Genomic DNA, 6,348 nt, shown 5'->3' with positions numbered 1-6,348 from the left:
GGAAACAAATGACAACAACAACACTAAGCCCCAACTTCTGTGGGACACAGCAAAAGCAGTCTTAAGAGGAAAGTATATAGCACTCCAAGCATATTTAAAAAAGGAAGAGCAATCCCAAATGAACGGTCTAATGTCACAACTATCAAAATTGGAAAAAGAAGAACAAATGAGGCCTAAGGTCAGCAGAAGGAGGGACATAATAAAGATCAGAGAAGAAATAAATAAAATTGAGAAGAATAAAACAATTGCAAAAATCAATGAAACCAAGAGCTGGTTCTTCGAGAAAATAAACAAAATAGATAAGCCTCTAGCCAGACTTATTAAGAGGAAAAGAGAGTCAACACAAATCAACAGTATCAGAAATGAGAAAGGAAAAATCACAACAGATCCCGCAGAAATACAAAGAATTATTAGAGACTACTATGAAAACCTATATGCTAACAAGCTGGGAAACCTAGGAGAAATGGACAGCTTCCTAGAAAAATACAACCTTCCAAGACTGACCCAAAAAGAAACAGAAAATCTAAACAGACCAATTACCAGCAACGAAATTGAAGCGGTAATCAAAAAACTACCAAAGAACAAAACCCCCGGGCCAGATGGATTTACCTCGGAATTTTATCAGACATACAGGGAAGACATAATACCCATTCTCCTTAAAGTTTTCCAAGAAATAGAAGAGGAGGTTATACTCCCAAACTCATTCTATGAAGCTAACATCACCCTAATACCAAAACCAGGCAAAGACACCACCAAAAAAGAAAACTACAGACCAATATCCCTGATGAACGTAGACGCAAAAATACTCAACAAAATTTTAGCAAACCGAATTCAAAAATACATCAAAACCATCGTACACCATGACCAAGTGGGATTCATCCCAGGGATGCAAGGATGGCACAACATTCGAAAGTCCATCAATATCATCCACCACATCAACAAAAAGAAAGACAAAAACCACATGATCATCTCCATAGATGCTGAAAAAGCATTTGACAAAGTTCAACATCCATTCATGATAAAAACTCTCAGCAAAATGGGAATAGAGGGCAAGTACCTCAACATAATAAAGGCCATCTATGAAAAACCCACAGTCAACATTATATTGAATAGCGAGAAGCTGAAAGCATTTCCGCTGAGATCAGGAACTAGACAGGGATGCCCACTCTCCCCACTGTTATTTAACATTGTACTAGAGGTCCTAGCCACGGCAATCAGACAAAACAAAAAAATACAAGGAATCCAGATTGGCAAAGAAGAAGTCAAACTGTCACTATTTGCAGATGACATGATACTGTACATAAAAAACCCTAAAGACTCCACCCCAGAACTACTAGAACTGATATCGGAATACAGCAAAGTTGCAGGATACAAAATCAACACACAGAAATCTGTGGCTTTCCTATATACTAACAATGAACCAACAGAAAGAGAAATCAGGGAAACAACTCCATTCACAATTGCATCAAAAAAAATAAAATACCTAGGAATAAACCTAACCAAAGAAGTGAAAGACTTATATTCTGAAAACTACAAGTCACTCTTAAAAGAAATTAAAGGGGACACTAACAGATGGAAACACATCCCATGCTCATGGCTAGGAAGAATTAATATCGTCAAAATGGCCATCCTGCCCAAAGCAATATACAGATTTGATGCAATCCCTATGAAACTACCAGCAACATTCTTCAATGAACTGGAACAAATAATTCAAAAATTCATATGGAACCACCAAAGACCCCGAATAGCCAAAGCAATCCTGAGAAAGAAGAATAAAGTAGGGGGGATCTCACACCCCAACTTCAAGCTCAATTATAAAGCCATAGTAATTAAGACAATTTGGTACTGGCACAAGAACAGAGCCACAGACCAATGGAACAGACTAGACAATCCAGACATTAACTCAGACATATATGGCCAATTAATATTTGATAAAGGAGCCATGGACATACAATGGCGAAAAGACAGTCTCTTCAACAGATGGTGCTGGCAAAACTGGACAGCTACATGTAGGAGAATGAAACTGGACCATCGTCTAACCCCATATACAAAAGTAAACTCAAAATGGATCAAAGACCTGAATGTAAGTCATGAAACCATTAAACTCTTGGAAGAAAACATAGGCACAAACCTCTTAGACATAAACATGAGTGACCTCTTCTTGAACATATCTCCCCGGGCAAGGAAAACAACAGCAAAAATGAACAAGTGGGACTATATTAAGCTGAAAAGCTTCTGTACAGCAAAAGACACCATCAATAGAACGAAAAGGAACCCTACAGTATGGGAGAATATCTTTGAAAATGACACATCCGATAAAGGCTTGACGTCCAGAATATATAAAGAGCTCACACGCCTCAACAAACAAAAAACAAATAACCCAATTAAAAAATGGGCAAAGGAACTGAACAGACGGTTCTCCAAAAAAGAAATACAGATGGCCAACAGACACATGAAAAGATGCTCCACATCGCTAATTATCAGAGAAATGCAAATTAAAACTACAATGAGGTATCACCTCACACCAGTAAGGATGGCTGCCATCCAAAAGACAAACAACAACAAATGTTGGCGAGGCTGTGGAGAAAGGGGAACCCTCCTACACTGCTGGTGGGAATGTAAACTTGTTCAACCATTGTGGAAAGCAGTATGGAGGTACATCAAAATGCTCAAAACAGACTTACCATTTGACCCAGGAATTGCACTCCTAGGAATTTACCCTAAGAATGCAGCAATCAAGTATGAGAAAGATCAGTGCACCCCTATGTTTATCGCAGCACTATTTACAATAGCCAAGAATTGGAAGCAACCTAAATGTCCATCAATAGATGAATGGATAAAGAAGATGTGGTACATATACACAATGGAATACTACTCAGCCATAAGAAAAGGGCAAATCCAACCATTTGCAGCAACATGGATGGAGCTGGAGGGTATTTTGCTCAGTGAAACAAGCCAAGCAGAGAAAGAGAAATACCAAATGATTTCACTCATCTGTGGAATATAAGAACAAAGGAAAAACTGAAGGAACAAAACAGCAGCAGAATCACAGAACTCAAGAATGGACTAACAGGTACCAAAGGGAAAGGGACTGGGGAGGATGGGTGGGTAGGGAGGGATAAGGGGGGGAGAAGTAGGGGGGTATTAAGATTAGCATCCATAGCGGGGTGGGAGAAAGGGGAGGGCTGTACAACACAGAGAAGACAAGTAGTGATTCTACAACAGGTTGCTACGCTGATGGACAGTGACTGTAAAGGAGTATATAGGGGGGACCTGGTATAGGGGAGAGCCTAGTAAACAAAGTATTCGTAAGTATTCGTCATGTAAGTGTAGATTAATGATTAAAAAAAAAAAATGCAGTTCCTATGTGGTGACCTCTAATGAGTTCTACACAATAATATAAAGGACATATAAAAGTGTAGGCAAAGGGTCTGTTTGTGTTTATACAGAGGATCAAAGCCTAATTTGGCTACCCCGAAAATGAACTAAGAAATGATATGAAAGAGAACTTCCAACGTCAGCACTCTCGGGAAGACTCATGCCAGAAGATGATCATCAAAAAACCCCAACAAAGATCCACGCACTGCTACAGCTGTAGATGCACTCATCCCACCAGCTCCTGGACTTGCCATGGGAATGAAGGAGATATCTAAGCTGGCCTGTGCATACAGTAAAACAACAAATTTGACTGGATCTATACTGTTGGAACTCAACCAAGAATTAGGAGAAGTGCAAATTGTAGCGCTCCAAAATCTTACAACTACAGACTATTTACTGTTAAAAGAACATATGGGATGTGAACAGTGCCCAGGAATGGGTTGTTTTAATTTTCTGATTTTTCTCAAACTATTCAAATTCAGTTAGGTAATAACCATCATATCATTGATAAGTTTTCACAAATGCCTAGGGTGCCTAACTGGTTTTCTTGGTTTCACTGGAGATGGCTGGTAATTACAGGTATGCTTTGGTTATGTAACTATACTCCTATTATGTTAATGTGTGTGCGCAATTTAAGTAGTAGCTTAAAATATATACATGCTGAAGTTACTCTACAAGAAGATACGTCAAAGAAATAATCAATCTTCCCATGTTTTCTCCCGCCTGCTACTTCTATAGCTTTTCTTCTTCCTTCCTAATTACAACGAATTCTTAAATAGAATTCGTGCCTCATATCAAATTTACCGAGTATCATAACTCCTCCAAGTGGTAAAGATACCTCAAGACAAATGCTGGGCATAGAAGCCACAGGGCATAAATATGCAAAGAAATAAAAAGCTAACCATTTCAAACAATAAGGCTTCTCTCTCACTTACCAACTTAACATTTCCCTGTGTGGCCCCGGAAGATGACTGGTTAGCCAGAGACGGGTAAGATTCCTCAAGGGAGGAACAACCTAAGACAGGCACAGTCGCTGGGGGGTCATCAGGTGAGAAATTGGGGATCAACAGAGGTGAGGCTTAGAACCTCACCCCCCCTGTTCTGAGAGAAATCTTCTGCATATGTGGATGTTTTATTGCCCTTGTCTAGCTTGGATTAACACATAGTCTACAGGCACACACCTGATCATATACATTTGCTCTCTTACAACACTAAACTATGTTTTCTACCTTTATGTTGTATCTACCTACCACTTCAGCATCTTATTAAAAATAATAATGAGAGAAATGTGGTATCCACATATAAATCAAGTATAAAAATCAAATGTGTATTCATATTTGAACTGACTGTTTATAGTTCATAATGCATGAGCAAAACCAAAAGTTTCTGTGATGACTGCCCTTGTACTGTTCACCATGTAACTTATTCACTATGTAAGAATTTGTTCTCCATGTAAGAACTTGTTCGTTATGCTTCAGAAGATTGGAGACTGACGAAAATTAGGCTTGGGGTGGATTAATGATTGTGCATTGAGCATTGACTCCCCTATACAGAATTTTATTGTTGTTAACAACCATTTGATCAATAAAAATGAGAGATGCCCTAACAACAACAACCAAGAAAAAGTACACACTTCCAATTGTAAAATAAATAAGCAACCGGGATGTAATGTATAGCATAAGGAATATAGTCAAAATATTGTAACAACTTGGTATGGTGATAGCTGGTACTTAGAATTATCATGTATATAAATGTTGAATCACTGTGTTGTACACCTGAAACTAATGTAATGTAATACTGTGTGTCAACTACCCTTCAATAAAAAATAATTATCAAAAAAAAAAAAAAAAAAGTGTAGGCAAAGGGTCTGTTTGTGTTTATACAGAGGATCAAAGCCTAATTTGGCTACCCCGAAAATGAACTAAGAAACGATATGAAAGAGAACTTCCAACATCAGCACTCTCGGGAAGACTCATGCCAGAAGATGATCATCAAAAAAACCCAACAAAGATCCACGCACTGCTACAGCTGTAGATGCACTCATCCCACCAGTTCCTGGACTTGCCATGGGAATGAAGGAGATATCTAAGCTGGCCTGTGCATACAGTAAAACAACAAATTTGACTGGATCTATACTGTTGGAACTCAACCAAGAATTAGGAGAAGTGCAAATTGTAGCGCTCCAAAATCTTACAACTACAGACTATTTACTGTTAAAAGAACATATGGGATGTGAACAGTGCCCAGGAATGGGTTGTTTTAATTTGTCTGATTTTTCTCAAACTACTCAAATTCAGTTAGATAATAACCATCATATCACTGATAAGTTTTCACAAATGCCTAGGGTGCCTAACTGGTTTTCTTGGTTTCACTGGAGATGGCTGGTAATTACAGGTATGCTTTGGTTATGTAACTATACTCCTATTATGTTAATGTGTGTGCGCAATTTAAGTAGTAGCTTAAAATCTATACATGCTGAAGTTACTCTACAAGAAGATATGTCAAAGAAATAATCAATCTTCCCATGTTTTCTCCCACCTGCTACTTCTATAGCTTTTCTTCTTTCTTCCTAATTACAACGAATTCTTAAATAGAATTCGTGCCTCATATCAAATTTACCGAGTATCATAACTCCTCCAAGTGGTAAAGATACCTCAAGACAAATGCTGGGCATAGAAGCCACAGGGCATAAATATGCAAAGAAATAAAAAGCTAACCATTTCAAACAATAAGGCTTCTCTCTCACTTACCAACTTAACATTTCCCTGTATGGCCCCGGAAGATGACTGGTTAGCCAGAGACGGGTAAGATTCCTCAAGGGAGGAACAACCTAAGACAGGCACAGTCGCAGGGGGGTCATCAGGTGAGAAATTGGGGATCAACAGAGGTGAGGCTTAGAACCTCACCCCCCCTGTTCTGAGAGAAATCTTCTGCATATGTGGATGTTTTATTGCCCTTGTCTAGCTTGGA

The sequence above is a fragment of the Manis pentadactyla genome, chromosome 8 (assembly GCF_030020395.1).
Source record: "Manis pentadactyla isolate mManPen7 chromosome 8, mManPen7.hap1, whole genome shotgun sequence".
NCBI lineage: Eukaryota > Metazoa > Chordata > Mammalia > Pholidota > Manidae > Manis > Manis pentadactyla.
Note: the sequence above shows the minus strand (reverse complement) of the source record.